Source organism: Triticum dicoccoides, chromosome 2B, assembly GCF_002162155.2.
Source record: "Triticum dicoccoides isolate Atlit2015 ecotype Zavitan chromosome 2B, WEW_v2.0, whole genome shotgun sequence".
NCBI lineage: Eukaryota > Viridiplantae > Streptophyta > Magnoliopsida > Poales > Poaceae > Triticum > Triticum dicoccoides.
The window spans coordinates 422957620-422976302 of record NC_041383.1 but is presented as its reverse complement, the minus strand read 5'-3'; the positions used below and the strand labels follow the sequence as shown (position 1 = coordinate 422976302).

The window sequence follows — 18683 nt, the reverse complement described above, 5'->3', positions numbered from 1 at the left end:
GTGGATCCAGCTCCATCTCCCGCGCAAACGGGGTCAGGAGGCGAAGGCGACGACGCGGCGAATGGCGCAGCCTGACGAAGAATTCACAGGGGTTGTCCCCAGCATGGCCCTCCATCGAAGGGAGGGCTGCTGGAGGGGGCGAGACGGATCTACCGCCCCGTCACCCTCTCCCTTGAGCACCGCGGCAACCTCGACCTCGCCCCCTCCCCCTTCCTCTAGCAGTTGGCTCCGCCGCCACGAGCTCTTGGGGAGGAGTGATGCGCTGCCTGACCGAGACCCTCACCGCCACTGAGGAAGCGTCGCCGCACCCCCTCGCCATGGCGGAAGAAGAAATGAAGCAGAGATGGGAAGAAGCAGATGGCGAAGGACTGAAGGGCACCGTCCCTCTCGCTCCCCTCTTTATAAAGAGGCAAGGGCGGGGCTCGGCCGCCCCCTCCCAGCTAACCCGGCCTCTTGGAATGATAGCGAGCGGGACCGCCGACTGCCCTCCCCGCTCCACTAAAGGCGCAAGGGAATCAACCCGCGGGTGCATGACTACCCACGACCCCTGCGCCTGTCATTCGCTCTGCATGCAGCGAACGTGGCGCAAGGGGAGGACGCGATGGGACGCGTGGAGCGACGGTTCCCTAGCGAGGGTAGTAAATAGGGGGGGTGGCCCTGCGGTCTCAAAGAGACATGCAAGCCGCCTCTTTACTGTCCACCACAAGGTGACGCTAGCATCCCCACGTCATGCGCCCACACTACCCCCACGTGTCGCGTTCAACGCGGGTCGTGGGGAAGTGCAGCGGGCGGAACAGTGGCCACGGTAAAATCCTCCTCGACTGCCCGCGCACCGTTCTGGGCCTGACCCAACAACATGTTGCGCCTATGTGTGACCCAGGCCCGGGGGCTCCTGTCGGTGTACAAAAGTAGGGGCCTAGCTTTTGACCCCTTTACTTGTGCACGGGCAGTCAGAGCCACCTGCCACGACCACACATGAGCAAGGCAAGAGAGGGGAGCCGAAGAAAAGCCAAAACCACAGGGACAAGCAAAGCAAACAACAAAGGACCAAGACCACGAAGGACGCACGGGCAATGCAGGTTGCCCCGGCAAGGACCCTTGCCGAGGGAAGCCTTAGCAGCCCCGGCAAGAGCCTTGCTGGGGCAGCTCGTCCACACCCGCTGAGCGAGCCACCTTCGAGCCCACCAACGCTGAGCAGTCGTGTTGGGACAGGGTTCGGCAGGCACCTCCGTGGTGGCATGCAGACCTTTGTGAAGACAAAGAGCAATCAAGATCAAAAGGGGATAGGAAGGCAACCATCCCCGCCAAAGAAACCCACAGGGCCCCCCAGCAAGATCCTTGCCGGGGAAGCCAGCGCGCCACGGCAAGACCCTTGTCGGGCCACCTGGCAAGACCATCGCCAAGCGCACCGGCAAGGCCACTGCCAGGCCTGCACCAGCCAAGTTCCTACCGCCGTTCGTACGCAGCTGCCAACCCAACCAGCTGGGTAGGCACCTACGTGGCAGCATGCGATCCTTCGGGGAGGCTCCACCACCGCGCCGCCTCAGCTTCCTGCCTGCCTACATGGCACCGCATGCGTCGCTGGCCAGGGCGTGTGTCGAAGCCAGGAGGGGCGGCGACGGACGGGACGGGCCTCACCCCCGTCCCCCGATAAAGTGAAGGACACCTAAGCCCCACATTTAATGCGTCTTGTCCTGTAATACTAGCGATAACCTCGCAACACTGTAGCACCTTTCCACCTCCTGTGTGCCACTGTTGGCAGCCCCTTTCGCCTATAAAAGGAAGCCCATGGCATACTGAGAGGGGATTCGGCTCTTTTGAACCTCGCAGCACCCAGAGCTAGTTTGAGAGCTCAAGAACACTAATACAACCACCAAAGCAAGATTGTAGGATTTTATGCATCTTTGCGGCCCGAACCTGGGTAAATCCCCTTTGTGCCATCCGCTAGTCCCGCTCTTCTCACGATACCGCGCCCCACAATCGTAGAAGGGATTCCAGTGATCTCATAGGTGTCGTTTCCCACCGACATGGGGTATAGCTTGGAAGCTCATGAATGCATCCCGTCCTAAAAGGGTGTGGTATCCGCTACTGAACGGGGCCACTTGGAATGTGATTTCTTTGGACCTGTAATTCTCCGGCGTGCCGAATACCACATCTAGTGTGATTTTTCCTACACATCGTGCCTCCCGACTAGGCATAATTCCTCTGAAGGTTGTGCTGCTTTGCTCAATGCGGCTCTTGTCTATTTCCATTTTGCTGAGAGTTTCCTCGTAGATGAGGTTTAATCCGCTGCTGCCGTCCATGAGCACTTTAGTAAGCCGGAAGCAGTCCACAATTGGACTAAGGACCAAAGCGGCTAGTGCTCGGACTGTTCGGAATTAAGGTTCGTCACTGCCATTGAAGGTTATGGCCGTGTCGTTCCATGGGTTTACTGCTGCAACATGGCAGACTTCGGCGAGGCTGTGGAGTGCTCTCTTGTGCCTATTATTTGAGGCGAAAGTCCCGAAGACTGTCAATACCGTATTGTTGTTTTCTATAGGATGATGCTCTGCGGTATCGTTAATGAGGAGATCCTCGCCGCTCTTGGCCACCTGCCGAAGTATCCAACATGCTCTAAGGTTGTGTGTTGGTATGGTATCCGGTGTGGTGAGAATTTTGCATGGCCCATTGAGCCATCCCTCCAACACGGTTCCACGCCCTGTAGTGGGCTTTGGTTTCTTTGTAGTTGGATCAGGTGACTTGCGAGAGTGCACCCTTTTAGTTCGGGCGAGGGGTTTAGTGAGCGCCGGAGGATCCCATAATTTTGCTTGGGTTTTCCAGACGCTTTCCATCGCATAGTAGTTCTACATTATGGCCGCCAAGTCAGCGAAGTGCGTTATGTCAGGGCGACTTATGGCGTTGAGGATTCCCTTGTCCGTGCAATTTTTGCAAAAGAATGATATTGCGTCTTCCTTGCGACAGTCCTTGACCTTGCTCATTACAAGGAGGAATCTGGCCCAAAAGTGATGTACTATCTCTTGGGGCTCTTGTCTAATGTGGGAAAGATCGCTTGTATTTGGGTGGGTGGGTAGATTTAAGTCTGAACCCTAACCTGATCTAAGACCCAGGGGTAGAGGAGCTTTCGAACTTGGCAGTTCGGGCTCCAGGATGTCGCCCAATTTTTCTGGCCCACTGTCCGATTCTAAGTTTGGAGTCTGGGTTATGTCCTCCTGTAGACAGGTATCCGTCTCGGAGAGCTCGGGAATACGGACATAGTTCATCCTCAAAATAGAGGAAGAATCGCTGCAATGCTCCTCCACCACCGCTATCTGATGGGTGACCGGCAGAGAGTTAATCTCTCTTTGGTCGGGTTTAAGCCCGATCCGATCATAGTCTGTAGCGACTCCCAAGGCAGCAATGTGATCTAAGAGCTCATTCAAGGACGAGAGCTCCGTTGGATCCATCCGCTCGGTGTATTCCGAGCTGACGTGGAGGTTGTTTTTGATGACCCGAGAAGTCATCATCGGCGCGGCGGCCGAGCGGGCGGTCATGACGAAGCCGCCTAGTCGGAGAGTTTGGCCTAAAGTCAGGGCTCCCCCAGAGGTGATGTTGTCCTTCATAACAAGGCGAGCCATCAAGCCTTACCATGACGACACAGTGGAACTCTCAATGAAAGCACCAATGTCGGTGTCAAAACTGGCGGATCTCGGGTAGGGGGTCCCGAACTGTGCGTATAAGGCTAATGGTAACAGGAGGCGGGGGACACAATGTTTACCCAGGTTTGGGCCCTCTCTATGGAGGTAATACCCTACTTCCTGCTTGATTGATCTTGACGATATGAGTATTACAAGAGTTGATCCACCACGAGATTGTAGAGGCTAAACCCTAGAAGCTAGCCTATGATTATGATTGTTCTTGTCCTACGCACTAAACCCTCCGGTTTATATAGACACCAGAGGGGGCTAGGGTTACACAGAGTCGGTTACAGAGAAGGAGATCTACATATCCGAATTGCCAAGCTTGCCTTCCACGCAAAGGAGAGTCCCACCCGGACATAGGACGAAATCTTCAATCTTGTATCTTCATAGTCCAACAGTCCGACACAAGTACATAGTCCGGCTGTCCGAGGACCCCCTAATCCAGGACTCCCTCACCCGCCGGCACTGGATTTGGCGGCTGGAGCAAGAAGATCAGAGATTAAAGAAACACGACGGCCGTAGGATTGACATCCAACGGTTACGTCTGCTAGAATCGTTTGTTGACGTATATAATAAGTACAAAAATCTTGCATACGCATCAACTTAATAGGCCCACAAGTCAGACCATTCCCTTTTTTAATAATTTATATATAGCTCATTGCAAGTTCTTATGTAATTTATTGCAGTCCGGTTTTTTTGTTGGCCATGGCTAGGGTTAAAAATTTAAATGAAATTTCGTATATTTCTGTGGGTCCAAACTATTTTTAATACCAAAATGTTGAGCCATATTTAAAGTACTTTGAAGATATATTTAAATTAGGTTAAAGCCAATGAAATAGGAATATTAAAATGTGAAAAAATTCACAAATTATAAAGTCATTGCCAATTTGTCATCTGTTTTTATATTTACAACCCATTTCATATTACTTTCAAGATTTGCAGGCGTCTTGAAAGAGTTGCAGCCCATTAGGGCGTAGAAATATAAGTAGGCCTGGATCGGGTATTCTTGAGAAAAAATAAAGTGGGCTCATTTTCACAAAGAAAAAAATAGCTGGGATGGTCATATGGTGAACATAAAATATAAGTCTGGGCTAGACGGGCCACAACCCAGTTGAAACCCTGCTCCGTCTCAATGATAACAAAAAAATACTGCTCGAGCAGCTATGTCCCAGGTGTCAGCCGATCTTGTGTTGTTCCCTTGTCTATTGACTATATACGCTCACAATGTCGTGGGTCCCAGATGTCAGGAAACCACTAGGAGGAAGCATTTTCTTTTTCCATACACTGACATGGCGGGCCCCTACTGTCATCCTCTCCACGTACTTCTGCTGATTCTTGTTGTTTGTTGACCATGTTGACAACATGAGAGGGCGGCGCCGCGGCAAGCGCACAAAGTGCACGGAGGACGACGGCGAGGCCTCGGACGTCGGTGTTAACGATTTATGAGATGGTGGGGCGGTGATGTGTGCGTTGAGGCCCAGTCAGCCATGGAGGCAGAAGCAGGCGGCCCCGCCGACGCTGGTTTGGTTTTGGCGGCTGGAGGAAGACAAGAGTGAAGAAACATGATAGACTATAAAAGCAGCAGGAGTACTTAACAACCTTAACTGAAACCAGCAGGGGCACTTAACAGCCATAACTGAAAGCAGTATGAGTACTTATACAGGTTCAACCGTACAAAGCACGCCTCAAACAGTGCTACTTTGCCTACAGTTAACCAAGGGTGAGGCCGCCCAGCCCCAGGACAAGGCCCAGGCGCCACCCCGCGCATCCACAACCTTCTGAAAGCAGCTTCATCCCACAATGTGGTCAATAAACAGGATATTCGGTTTAGATCCAGGGAAAAGCAGGACCATAATCTTCTGTCCTATTCTCCAAGATGGACGGGCCTTTGTTATTTGAGACCCCCAATAAATACGTATCTTTTCACCTCCAAGGGGAATGGAGTAGGTCAACATAAACATCATGTTGTGACCAAGTGCAAGTCTGACCCGGCCATGGTCAGGCATCTGTATAGGAACAATAGAACTGGGCAGTTTCTGTTTCAAGAAGATCACAGCTGTACAACTGTGTATAAGCAATAGTTTGTGAACAAGATATATAACAGAAAACAACTCGTACCATAAGTTTCTCGACATAGTTGGACATGTTCAATGAGTGCAGCAATGGCACACATATCCCACATGGCCTTCCACCATTGAAACGCCCCACAAGGACCTCAAGACGATCAATAAAGTGTAGGACTTGTGGATGTCGTTCCAGTAAACTTCAGTGCCATCAGTAACAGCCGAGTTCTTATAGAATAACAAACGAGCAGCCTGCTTAACTCTAAAAAAACCTACACGTGCCACCAATTATAAGAAAATATTAGTTAGAAGTAGCATCTTCGTGAGAGATTTGTTGCTATTTCTAAAGTTAAATTGTGATTACTTAGACATAATAGGTGGATTAAGAAGTAATCAAGGCAACAAGCAAGAACCTGATACAAAACTAACATGGATGAACAATTGGAATGACGTCGGGGATGAGATCAGGTTCTGCTATTTCCATCAACATTGATGCACCAACTTTTAGTCCGTAACACTTGAGAAAGTTTATCCACATCCGGCCATAAAAAAGCAGTGATCTTCTTGGTTCATGAACCCAACTCGAAACTTATATCCATGGCTAGTCTTCACTGTGACCATTAAACTGGTGTATTCAGTTATGGCAAGGCCGAGCATCTTGAGTACATGTGTTCTGGCAGAGCAAGTAATGCACTGCAGGAAAAATAATATGAGAACACAATGTATTCCGTATCCAAATATAGAAATAATTTCCTCCGTCACGCCAGTTTTGACCATCGTACTAGTACCTTTTATCCAAATATAGCAATCCAAATTTCCAAATTAGTCGACAACATGTTCAAAAAAACCCACCCTCCCGGATAGAAAAGAGGATTCTAGGAACATACTGTGCACGTTTTAAAATCCTGTGTTAGGATGAGAAGGAACAAGTGTGGCGTCTCGCCGAGGGCGCAGAAACCTGTAGGGTCCTCGCACTTTGGGCACTTCAAATGAAACACACTAGATTCAGTAGGAAGAAAAATGCATCAACGGCAACAGCTGCCATCCTAGGATTACCCGCGACCAAGGGACTTGGATTTATCGGGGATGGATGAAGAATTTGTACCTAGTTATCCATGAGAAAACCCTATGCAATCGCTGAGAGGGGGTTTTCTCTCAACAAGCAGACGAGGGAGAAGGGGATTCAGGCCCAATGAAATATTGTTGCTTCGTCCGTCCAGCTTAGTGCTAAAGCTAGAAAGATGGGGGGTTTTGTGATTGGACGGCTCATTGGGCATTACTACGGCGCTACGACCGGGTGTGTCTACCGTACAGTTGTGCACTCTAATTTGGTGCATATGGCACGTGGACCCCATTGCCGGATGCCCCACATATCAGCGAAAGGAAGTAGAAAGACAGGAATAACTAGTTACACATAAATATATTTTTGACAGAGAGATACTCCGTCTATAAAGAAATATAAAAATCTTTTATATCACAAATTTATACATAAGAAAAATCAAGGGGAATATATATAACATATATAATTATAAAAAATAGAGTTTTTTAACACGGTATAGACGAGTTGGTGATGATGGTGTGCCTGCCATCCTGCAATATAGGTCATCCGATTTATATCCGACGGATAGGTAGGAAACTATGGAAATTTTGCAAAAAGGTACCCACACACCTCTCCACATTTGCAAATAAGGCCTTCCCTCGTTCATACTTTTCTCTCACGAGGTAAAATACTCATATAAATGCACCTTGATGTTATGTGCAACACACGAGCATTATGGGGGTTCAACTGAGAATATAATACCCAGACATGCTCACAGTTCTGGACTTTGGGCCACAGACCGGTGGGCCTGCATGTTTAGGGGCCCATTTGTTCTACCTCAGCACTTTTCATATTGCAAGCGATCGGTAGAGCTCTGGTTTTAGATGATGTCGCAAGGCGAATACACAAAATTGAATAAAGCACGACAACTCTTTGAATGAAATCGAACGACAGTTCGTAACCAGCAATCAGAGTTGCAATTCTATCAACGATATACCATGTGATAAATAATATTGTCGTACTACTTATACACACATGACACTTAATTCACCATGCCAGATTATTACATCAAAATCTCTCGGAGGATAGATCAGTTCAGCAGTTGCGTGCTGCTACTGAAGAATTTCAAAGTTGATTTGGACCAGCTCTCCTTGTCGAGAAATTTCGATTTTGACATCACCCCCTACCACAAGATATGATTTAGATTTGAACCTTGACCATCCTTTAGCATCAATCATCATGCGACCATCCTTTGTACTTACGGTATATTGAGCAGGTTCATTCACACCAAGGTCGCGCATGGTAAGAAAAACTTGGCCACGGTCACCCGGATTGTTGAACGACTCCGTTGTTGCTCTAGGAATTCTCTGTTTGCAAACAAGAAGACAAACACAAACAGTTAGATCAACACAGTGAATCATGTGAAACAACATGGAAATAAAAAATAACGAAGCACTTGGGCGGCTAATGCTTACCAAGAAGGTGGACATGTCGGTTTTTGTAAGGACTTTGGTATATGAAGTGCGAACTGCGGCCTAGTCTATTGCCGGTGCAACTGCTCGTTTGGTTGCCGCTGCATGGGCCGGAGTAGATGCAAGTGCAAGTGTTGGTGCAGGTGCCGAAGTTGTTGCTAGTGCCCGTGCAGGTGCGACTGGTAGTGCCGCTGCTGCTGCCGGAGATGGTGCTCCTTGTAGAGTTGGTGCCGGTGTTGGAGCAGGTGCCAGTGTCAATGCCCGATCCTCCGGTAGATCAACCTGATCCGCTGACGCGGTCGGTGCCCAATCCTCAGCTGGATCAGACTGAGCTGCTGCCGCTATCAGTGCTAGAGCAACTGCCGGTGCTTGATCCGTTGCTGAAGGTGGTGTGGCACCGATGTGCGAGACAGAGGCGATCGTGTCTGGTCTACTATGATCAGCTTTCTAACTTGACTAGGCTCCGTGACCGTGGTCCCATTTTTCTTCATTTATTTTAAATGCCACAAGGACTAATTGTGGCGTGTTTGTTAAACCAAACTGCAGTTCATCATAGGGATTCAGCTTGTACTCAGACAACAGACTGATCCAATTTTTTCCAGTAATATAAGTGATGGACAGTGCCTTCGTTACTGGCACGACATAAGAAGTGAAACCTGCAAAAATAGCCATCGTAGAGCAAACCAAACGGTTTATTATATGATGAATGTCACATGGCAAAACCTGCATCGTAAAATTGCAGGAAAAAAAGAAAACATGACATTAAATCAATAAGATTTAGACAGTAGATCAATAAGATTTACTTGATGTGACACGAGTGATTACTTACCAGGAAATCACTATGTTGAAGTACTAAAGAGAAGATTGATCGTCCAACTACACGTGGCATGCAGGGCCCCTGCCTACTCCCACAAGCAGGACAATCCAAAGGTCGTGACAAATCGTATGGACCGAACATCCATGGGACTGGAAATCCTAGTGGGTGTGATAAACCCTGCAATGCATACAGATATTGGAGTGTAACCATAATTGATAAATTATCCTCACAAAAAAGATGATCTGGATGCTTTAAAAATATACATACTGAATTGAGTGGACAGACATTGACATAGACTGTTCTGAGGACTCACCACACACCAAAAGCGGCAGTACTAAACAATACAGGGTTCACAAACACAAATCAAGTATTGAACAATTATACTTACTACAGACAAGCAAAGTTGCACTAATTAAACTCTACAGTCTATTTCTTGCCACCGACCTACGGGAAGAACCCTGCATAACTAACTAGGCCATGGACTTCATGAGAGATGTCTACCTGCACCATCACCATCTCCTCAACCTTGGAGAACCTAACAGAGTGGTCTTTCCACTCATAAACATGACGATGAAGACAAGCCGCATCAGATTTGTCGGGAAGCTTTACAAGAACCACACCCTTCGTAATCGAAGGCACAACCAGGAAATTGTTGTGGTCAAGTACAACCTCGAGAACACGCCTGACAACAATGCTATAGGAAAACACTAGTTCAGGACACGTGGCGACAAGGACATAGCAGTTGGATAGTTTAGCAGTACAACTCATCCTCGGGTCTTCCAGTTCACATGACATGACTTTGAGAACTTCATCTCCACCGCATACCTGGTTCTAATTCAAACAGAAACCAAATATTTTATTACTACCTCTGTTCAGAAATATAAGATGTTTTTCGATATTATACTCCATATATGACTACATATACGCACAGAAATGAGTGAACAAAGACACTAGAACATGTATTCAAAGGCATGAGAGAAGAGGGATTACTTGCAATATCCATAACACAAGTTACTGAGGCAAATATACCCTCTTCAAAGGTAGCATTGATGTTCATAATGTAGTTGAAAGTAATCTATAAGAAATCAGTGTCAACCTCTCACATGTTTTGGTCAAAAGAGGAATTTAGAACCGTCATTTGGCACACAAAAATCACATGCAAGTTCACCCAGAAAGTTGTACTACTAGTACTAGTACTGTGTGTTTGATGAAAAAACACGATCAAGATCGAGAAAAAGATCGTTAAGAAGAGATATTACCTGGACTTGCTTAATGAGGGATCCCGGAGACGGGGGCTTGGACAGGCCGATGGCTTTGAGCTTGTCTGTGGTAGTCTTGGCGGGGTGCTTGCGCTTCTTCGCACCATGAGCCTCGACGGTTTTGGCCAGAGCCATAGACATCACTTCGGCCGGTGCTCCAGCGTCCATCAAGAAACTATCAAATAGAAATAAAAGAAAAGAAACCATAATCACAAACCCAAAAGAAGAAAGAGAGGGAGTTATAGGACCAGTCTCGGGGTTGCAAGACCGGGCCTTGGCCAACATCAACACCATTGATGCGCTCACATTTCCTTCTTCGGGAGAGAAGAACAATGGCAGAAGCAGGTCGGGGTTTTCTTGAAGAAATGAGGAATGAGATGTGGGAGAAGCGGGTGGGGGTTTTCTTCTAGAGAGGAAGCTGAGAGAGAAGAGTGAAATGACGGTTGCTTCGTTCGTCCAACTCACTGCTGGAAAGGAGGGTTTTTTGTGATTTGACGGCTCATTGGGCATTACTACGGTGCTTCGATCGGGGTAGTCTACCGTGCAGTTGGGCACTCTACTACGGAGTAATTTAGTGCATGGCTGGTGGACCCCGATGCTGGCTGTCCCACACGTCAGCGAAAGTGAGTAGCAAGGTTCAAGACGACCGTGGAGGAGGATCCGCACGATGCGTGTCCACAGTTTTTCTGAAGAAAAAAATGATTGGAGCAAGCGTTTCCACTCTTACGATGGAGGAGTGCGAAACACGACAGCCACTTGAACATACACAGTGCTCCTACTACTAGGCATGTGCAGTGGTTCATACGTCAGTACTACACAATCTTGTTGCTAGTGTAGTAAGATATGACGATAACAAATGATGTTGTGCGCATGTCAACTATATGAACAGTAATGTAGTAACATAGTACCGCTTTTTTGACTGTCCGGTCGAGAATGAACGGTGAGATCAATGTTAATATAACTAGGTCTACAGTGCACGGAGAGTATGGTGCTACAGTACTCCACGAAACATGAACCGTATGAAGCACGAATCAGTGTTAGGCAGGGTGTATGAAGGGTGCACGGGATGGGAGAAAAAGTTCCCTTCTCGACCCACTTTTGGGTGTTTGGCAGAGTGCATGAAGGGTGCATGAGTCCACACTAGTAGGTTAACACAAATACACGAAGAGGGAACAACTATATTGAGATGAGAATGCAACCAAACACACCCACACGCTTTGTGCTACAGTGACTGATCTGCACCGTCTGAGTTTGATCCAACGGTCATGTTGCGGCGAGACATGGACATGCCCATGCAGAGGGCGCCTAAACACGACCGAAGACCCTCTGCTTCTCGAGGCGCACGACGTTGGTGATCCAGGGTGCAACCGCCCACAGAGCCCGCTCCCGGTCGACGGGAGCCAGCTCGTCAAAGACGGCGTCCAATGGCACGAATGGATTCCAGTGACGGAGCCCTGAGAGGATTCACCCGGCAACGGCGACGGCAGCCCGGAACCCCTCCTTGTTCAGCTCCGCCCCCACCATCGCGCGGAGATGGTTCAGCTCCTCAGAGATATAGGTGAAGAAGGAGGCCAGGTCAGGAAGCCGCAGCTCGTTGAAGTCGACTGGGTGGTCGAACGGGTTTAGCCCGACGACCGGCATGGTCGCGCTGGCACGACGGTAGGCATCGCGTAGGCGCAACACGTGCGTGGCAACTTGGTCCACCAAGTGGCTGAGGCGATCCTATACCTCGTCACGATCGGCCCGCTCACGCTCCAGCCAGCTCCCCTGACGGCCTATCGTATCTCCCACTTTCTACAACAACACTGCCGACGCCTCGAGCATCTTTGTGGTGGACGCCTGCCGCTTTTGAAGCTCCGTGAACTCCCGCACGTAACGGATGAGCATGTCACTCCTCTTCTCCTTGAGCTCACGGAGCTCCACGTCCTTAGTCCTGAGCTCCACATCCTTGGCATGGAGCTCCTGTGTCAGGCGCCTCACCTTAGACTCCGTGATCTGCTGCGCCGCCATGGTACCAGGTAGAAGCAATGGGAAGAGGAATCAAAGGGGGCAAAACAGATGAAAGGCAATGCAATCTACGAGAAGGCGGAGGGAGCCAGCCGAGGAGCGGGGAATCTTTTGGTTTTCACCATGGGAAAACACTAGTCGACGATTTCTCACGTCAGGGAGCAGTGGGTTTTACAGGCGGAGTCATCGTGATTAATTGTTGCTGCGCCTGCTCCCGTCAATCAAAAAATTAAAAATCCTGTTGCGCCTGCTCCCGTCAATCAAAAAATTAAAAATCCTACCGCACCCAAACACCAGAGCAACGCCGCGATGGATATTTAAATTTACCTGCTAGCAAGGAGATAAAAAAAGGGGTGAAAAAACAAATGTGGCGGCGGCCTAGCTAATCGATCGCACTAGCCCAACTAGCTAGCCACCGTGCTTCACTGATGTACTCGGCGGGAAAGGTGGTCTTTCATGATTTGACGACTCATTTACTTGCTTCGGCGCTATGACCGAGGAGGACCCAGAAAACGCGCGGTAGGGCGTCCCATGTCTCGGCAAGGAAGAATAATGCGTGCACCACCCAGGACCCTGAAACCGTGCGGTAGGGTGTGCCACGTCTCGGCACGGAGGAAAAATGTGCGTGTAAACATATAATGTATCAGACATAGTACCTACGGTTCGACCTCGGGACCCAGCCAGTCGGTCGAAAACACCCCACTAGCCATACAGCTTTATCATGCTGACGTGGCACGGAGGATAGGTGTGGTTAGCTCCGTCTCGATCAGCCACAACGTCTCTTGTTCTAGGCGATTCTTCTATTTTTCAAGATTTTTTTAGTTATAATAACACCACGGCAAGCTAGTTCCGCTCTTCGTGTGTACCCATGCGTCTAAAGGTTAGACGATGCACATGAGAGAGAGATCACAGACCTGGGACCCACCAGTAAGTGAGTCAACGGTCATGCACGTGTTGACGAGGCACTCCCTCTACTATACTCAATGTAATACTGTATAAAATCAAGTTATGGGATAAAGCCAACAACCATTGTTGTTCCAGGCTATCGACTTACGCTTTGTAGTCTAGGTTGCCAGTTCGAATCCCGTCTTTCAGATTTGTTAGTTTTAGGTCCAAATTTGATTAATGACAAGTGGAACCCCCATGTGTTGTTCTGATATTTCAGTGTAGGATGGTTTTTTTGAACAAACACTTTGCGCGGTTAGACAAGTAACGGCACGAGTTACACGTATTTTGCAAATTTACAAACAAAAATGACAGTGGCATAGAATATCACATCCACCCTGCAGCTTAGATGCTATGGTGATACGAGTTTTTACATCGTTGGAAGTGAGATCCAATGGCTTGGGAGTAGTCTTTGTAATTACTAGTGCACCCGTTGCGCCAAATGGCGCAGAGGCACGCTAAATCCATATGCGTGATGAAAAAAATATGCATGGTTTAATCCCCTTTAATTGGAAATATAGTGGGTTGTTGTCTATAGTGAGATGTATACACATTTAAATTTGATGGCACAAAATAATTTGCCACCATATTGGCAGAGACTCGTTTGAAACCAAGTTCGCATTAAAAATATTTGCATTTTTCAGCAACTATGTGTTTGAGCAAAAAATACATAGGCTTTTGTTTAAAAATATATGTACCTTTAAAACCATAAGTGCTCTCAAAACATTTTCATTAGTTTGGAGCTTTAGGTTTGAGCAAACATGTATTGATTGGAGCTTTTTAGCCCCTCGATATAAAAATAATGAAGGATCATCAAACATTGAATAGCAGATGAACAATAGTTCGAAACATCTCCATAATAGCAATAACTACTCCCTCCGTCCCACAATATAAGAACGTTTTGCAAGCTGTTTTAGCTTGCAAAATATTATTATATTATGGAGCGAAGGGAGTATCATCTATGACATTTGTTTTATAACTATCAAACATGCCTAAAACATCATTTCTATTAGACCCATGTGTAGATTAAAAAGAAAATTCATAATTTAGTTGTGGGCAAGCACATATGGTAACAAATTTAATGCCCTTTACTAAAGAAAAGAACGGCAAGATATATGTTGTTTCTGTTCTTAGGGGTCTATCCAAAATCATTCAATCCATGGGAATATGTGTTGCTTCCGTCATCTTTCAAGTCTCAATTTCTTATACTTATCATCATTCAATTTCGAATCCAATAAAATGATAGCTAGTTTCGTTCCAAAATCTGTCATATGGTCCTGTAAAGTAATAGCCATAGTTAGTTTTGAAATAGCGATACGACATAAAATAAATATAATGATACACAACAAAAAATACTTGTGTAGAAGTGTCAGACAAAAAATCTCATGTGAAGTACTCCCTCTATAAACTAATATAAATGCGTTTAGAACATTAAAATAGTGATCTAAACATTCTTATATTTGTTTACGGAGGGAGTACTCCATAAAATTTAACATCCACGGGCCGCAAGATGACCTACATAATTACATAACATCAATATATTCAATAATTTCTTTTTATCAATTTTTATAGATTGCTATATAAAAAACTTTAAAACTATCAAATGATCATGACTGTAACAAGCCCTGATGATAAAAATAAAATAGCACCCACACAGGTGAATGGGACACGCCTGATAAAATATAATGGATTTGTTAGAGAAAAAAGGAAAGATTCTTTTTTATTTCAGAAGATAAAGAAAATTGGTTTGGCTCCAGCCGCCTATGCATCCACTCCCACTGCCTACGCATCCATTTCCACTCGCTCACAATATATGGTCACTGCCTAATACAGTAGCACAGTAGTATAGTACTGAAAAAACGGCAGTCATCCTCACATCTCCCCCGTTCCCCATTTCTCCCATCGCCAGCTCCCTCCCTCCGCAGCCGGCAGTCCCAGGTTAGGCCGCCCCTTCCCTTTGTCACCATAGCCAGCGCGAGCTTCATAGCCACTAATCTTCCTCCATTTCACGTCGAATCTGGCCACGGAAGTGGCCGAGGAGGCCCTCGAGCTCGGCATGCTCGCGCTAGCTCTAGGCTCCGTCGAAGGCGTACGCGGAGGCGCGGGACTTGCACGCCTCTCCTCTGCCCTACTCCTTCGAATCCAGTCGCACAAGTGCTTGAGGAGGCGCTCGAGCTTGGCATGCTCGCCGGCGACGCCGGGCCCCTCCCTCCTCCTGATGCCTCCCTCACCGTCGCCGCCATGAGCCTCTCCACCCTCTCCCGCGCGATTGTCCGGGTCCAGGTAAGTCTCTCTCTCCAACCCAGCCGCATGCTCCTCCCGGTAAATTCGGTTCGTCACCAACTGCGTCGCCTCACTGAGAAATCGCCATGAATGCTCCCTTTCAAGACTTTGCATAATCTGTTCTGTTATAGGGCTTTGTTAGATAAGGTGATTTAACTGAGTATTATTCTGCTCTAGGTTGCTGCATCTTCTGGTTGTGAGTGGATCCAAGAGTTAACATGGTGCAGTATCTTTTCGAAAGATGATGTATTTCTTCATATAAGAAAGTATGTTGGAGAAGTTATTATTGTAGAGGAATTCAGTCTCATGTGATTCTCAAGAGCTAAAATGGAAAAAGAAGTGCAGACCTCTCATGCCTACACTAACTAATCAGGTAGCATATGCAAATTTTTAAGAATACTACATTCAGATATGACATTTGAATATAAAAACTGGCAATTATGTACAGTAGACAGTTCCTAAGAATTTCTGCATTAGCGGCTTGTAGCTTCAATTCTTCAATCAGCCAGTTGTTAATTTGTTGTTCTATAACTAATTGAGTAAGAGATTTTTTTTCCCGGTTGGCCGAATTATGTGCCGATGATATGATCGCGGTGAATAATATGGGTTGCCTATGTGCTCATGAAACTAAAAAGTCTTCAAAAGGTGGTCTTCCAATGAAATTTGAAATATGTAAGTAGCCTGTTGCATTATTTTACTTGTGTATTAGTTCTTCCAAACATATACTCCCTCTGTTCCAAAATAGATGACCCAACTTTGTACTAAAGTTGAGTGTAAAGTTGAGTCATCTATTTTGGAACGGAGGGAGTAGCTTTTAAATACTTATATTGCAGTAGAAGTTATTCACTCAATTCTACAATTTTCAGAATAAAAACATGGTATCAGAAAAGAACGAATAGGGGAAGAGTCAACATGGATGTTGTCCCGGTTTTATCCCATCCTGGAGGTATAATTCTTTTATCCGATTAATGATAGCAGCAAATGTTTGACATTATTCATACTGTTATGAAATGAACTTTTTTGCATACAACAATTTTAAATGTCTTACAGATTCCAAGATAATTTATCTCCACCATTCTTTCATTGTTCCCAAGTTACCTTTCTTATGCATTATTCTCCATTAGTTCTGATTTACTTGTGATCTCACCTCATTTTGTCAACTACCCGTTTGCCGTATGTGTGGAGCCCTCATGGTTGGTCTGTTGGTTTGAGTTATTTTGTCCCCAATCTTCGGTCCCATCATCCATTTGCCCGTCCTACTAATTTCTTGATTCAATTAATGTGTTTATCTTGGCTACCATTTCAGCACAAACATTTACCTGGTGGTGGTGAAATTCAACAATGTTAGCAATCACTCTCTAGGCTCTAGCTGACTGAAACTTAACCTCCCTAAAGCATGAACCAGACCTGCTCTTAGCTGCAAGCTTTGTTGGTCAAGCAAGTGCAAAAAAACCTATTAACAAATAATCTCATGCTTAATCCAATGGAACATTAATAATCTAGAGAGATCCAAGTATGGAAGGAAGCAATTCAATATTACCACATATTTCCTTACAATGCACGCCATAGAAGCACAATCCTATTTCTTTATATTCATCTTTCCTTTAATACTTGAAACTAAAACTGAAATTCCATGAATGATTTGTTCAAGAACAACTATGATTGATCGTTGAGAAATGTGCAGGTACATATGTGAGAACTACACTTACTATTTCCTATTACCATATCCTTCATTAAGGAAAAATTCCCTACATAAGCTTGACCTAGCCAAATGGCTAACAAGCATGTAGCCATGGACAATACTGCATGAATTAGTCAGGAACTTCTCAGCACAAACTCATCTATTTCAGACTTCTCCTCTGTTCTTCTCTGGACTCTATAAATTAAAATATCACACATGCATATGCAAAGGCAGTGGAAGCAAAGAGAACTTACATTGGAGGGAGGCACAACGAATCCGCAGCACGCTCCAGAAGCAACTGGAAGGCGACGGAGCGGACAACAGCAGCTTGGACCGATAGACGACGCTGAGAAAAGCAGAGGCTTACAGGAGGCAAAATGCAGCAGTCAGCGAGCGGGTAAATCCAAAACATAGCAAATAATGGTGATGGAGACACCTCAGCCAAATGGTTCCATGGCAAGTCAACCCAAAGTGCAGCAGCAACAAAGAACCAGCGGAGTTGCAGCAGAAAAGAGAGGCAAAAATGAAAGCAAGAAGAAACCCAAATCAATGCAAAGGAAACGGGGTACTAAAAGCCTAGCCTGTTCAAAGCTTTCTGGGTGTGTACGACATGCATATATTTAGTAAAGTGTATTGCACATAAGCATGGCTACCAACAACATATGAGGATTTGACAAATAGGGGATACTACAGCCATTTTTAAAATTGCATATTTTCATGCATATACTTGATATCCCGACGACACTATATTCACACTACTTGAGAAAGTAAATAGTCAAACGACATTAATAGAGAAGTCGTAGAGTTCTACCGTTTCCGCTTTACAATCCCAATAAAACAATATAGTTCTTTTGCAAGTAATTATATGACATGATGGTCTACAGCTACAAGAAGGTTGGGTGAAGTCTACAATGGGTTCTTTTCCAAGGAAGGAGAAGGCTCAGGTGGCGCTGGTCTACAGCTAAAAGAACGTCAGCAGGTTCGCGACGAAGCTCATGCAGGTCGCTGTGTTGAGGAGTGAGTTCCCCTCTTGCTGCTCTGCTCTGCTCTCACAATCAACTGAATCCCTTTAGCTAGTAGTAAAACAACAGTTGCAAGAGCTTTTTTTAATTGCATGATGCACAGTTGATGGTCAACTAAGACAAACCCATAGTATAATCGTTAAGATCAAGTTTGTAATTTTAGTCGGACATGTTGTCAATACAAGGCCTACTCACATGGTTAATATACTAATTCTTGTCACCAGAAAACCAAGAATGGTGTACCATGAGCAAGGATCGACATTATAAATGTATACAATATTATGTATAAATGGCCAATGGCTCCAGCAACTATAGCAATTAAACCATGAGCACCAGGGAAAGAGGATAATGATTTTAATTCAGCCGTTATGTAAAAAAGAAAACAAATAGTTATTGAACCTAGCCTTGTTATGGTACC

At 46.1% G+C, this 18683-nt stretch overlaps 1 long non-coding RNA gene across 5 annotated transcripts; it reads left to right on the top strand.

Moving 5' to 3' along the window:
- The first annotated feature begins 15112 nt into the window (after positions 1 to 15112).
- LOC119364020 lies at positions 15113 to 18476 on the top strand. Of its 5 annotated transcripts, none has more exons than XR_005174597.1 (5): positions 15113 to 15217; positions 15310 to 15562; positions 15740 to 16234; positions 16429 to 16508; positions 18128 to 18476. It is a non-coding gene; the product is annotated as an uncharacterized LOC119364020 (long non-coding RNA). The 5 variants fall into 5 exon arrangements; XR_005174600.1 differs by adding an exon at positions 17247 to 17842 and having other exon boundaries at positions 15139 to 15562; XR_005174596.1 differs by having other exon boundaries at positions 15139 to 15562.
- The last annotated feature ends 207 nt before the right edge of the window (positions 18477 to 18683 follow it).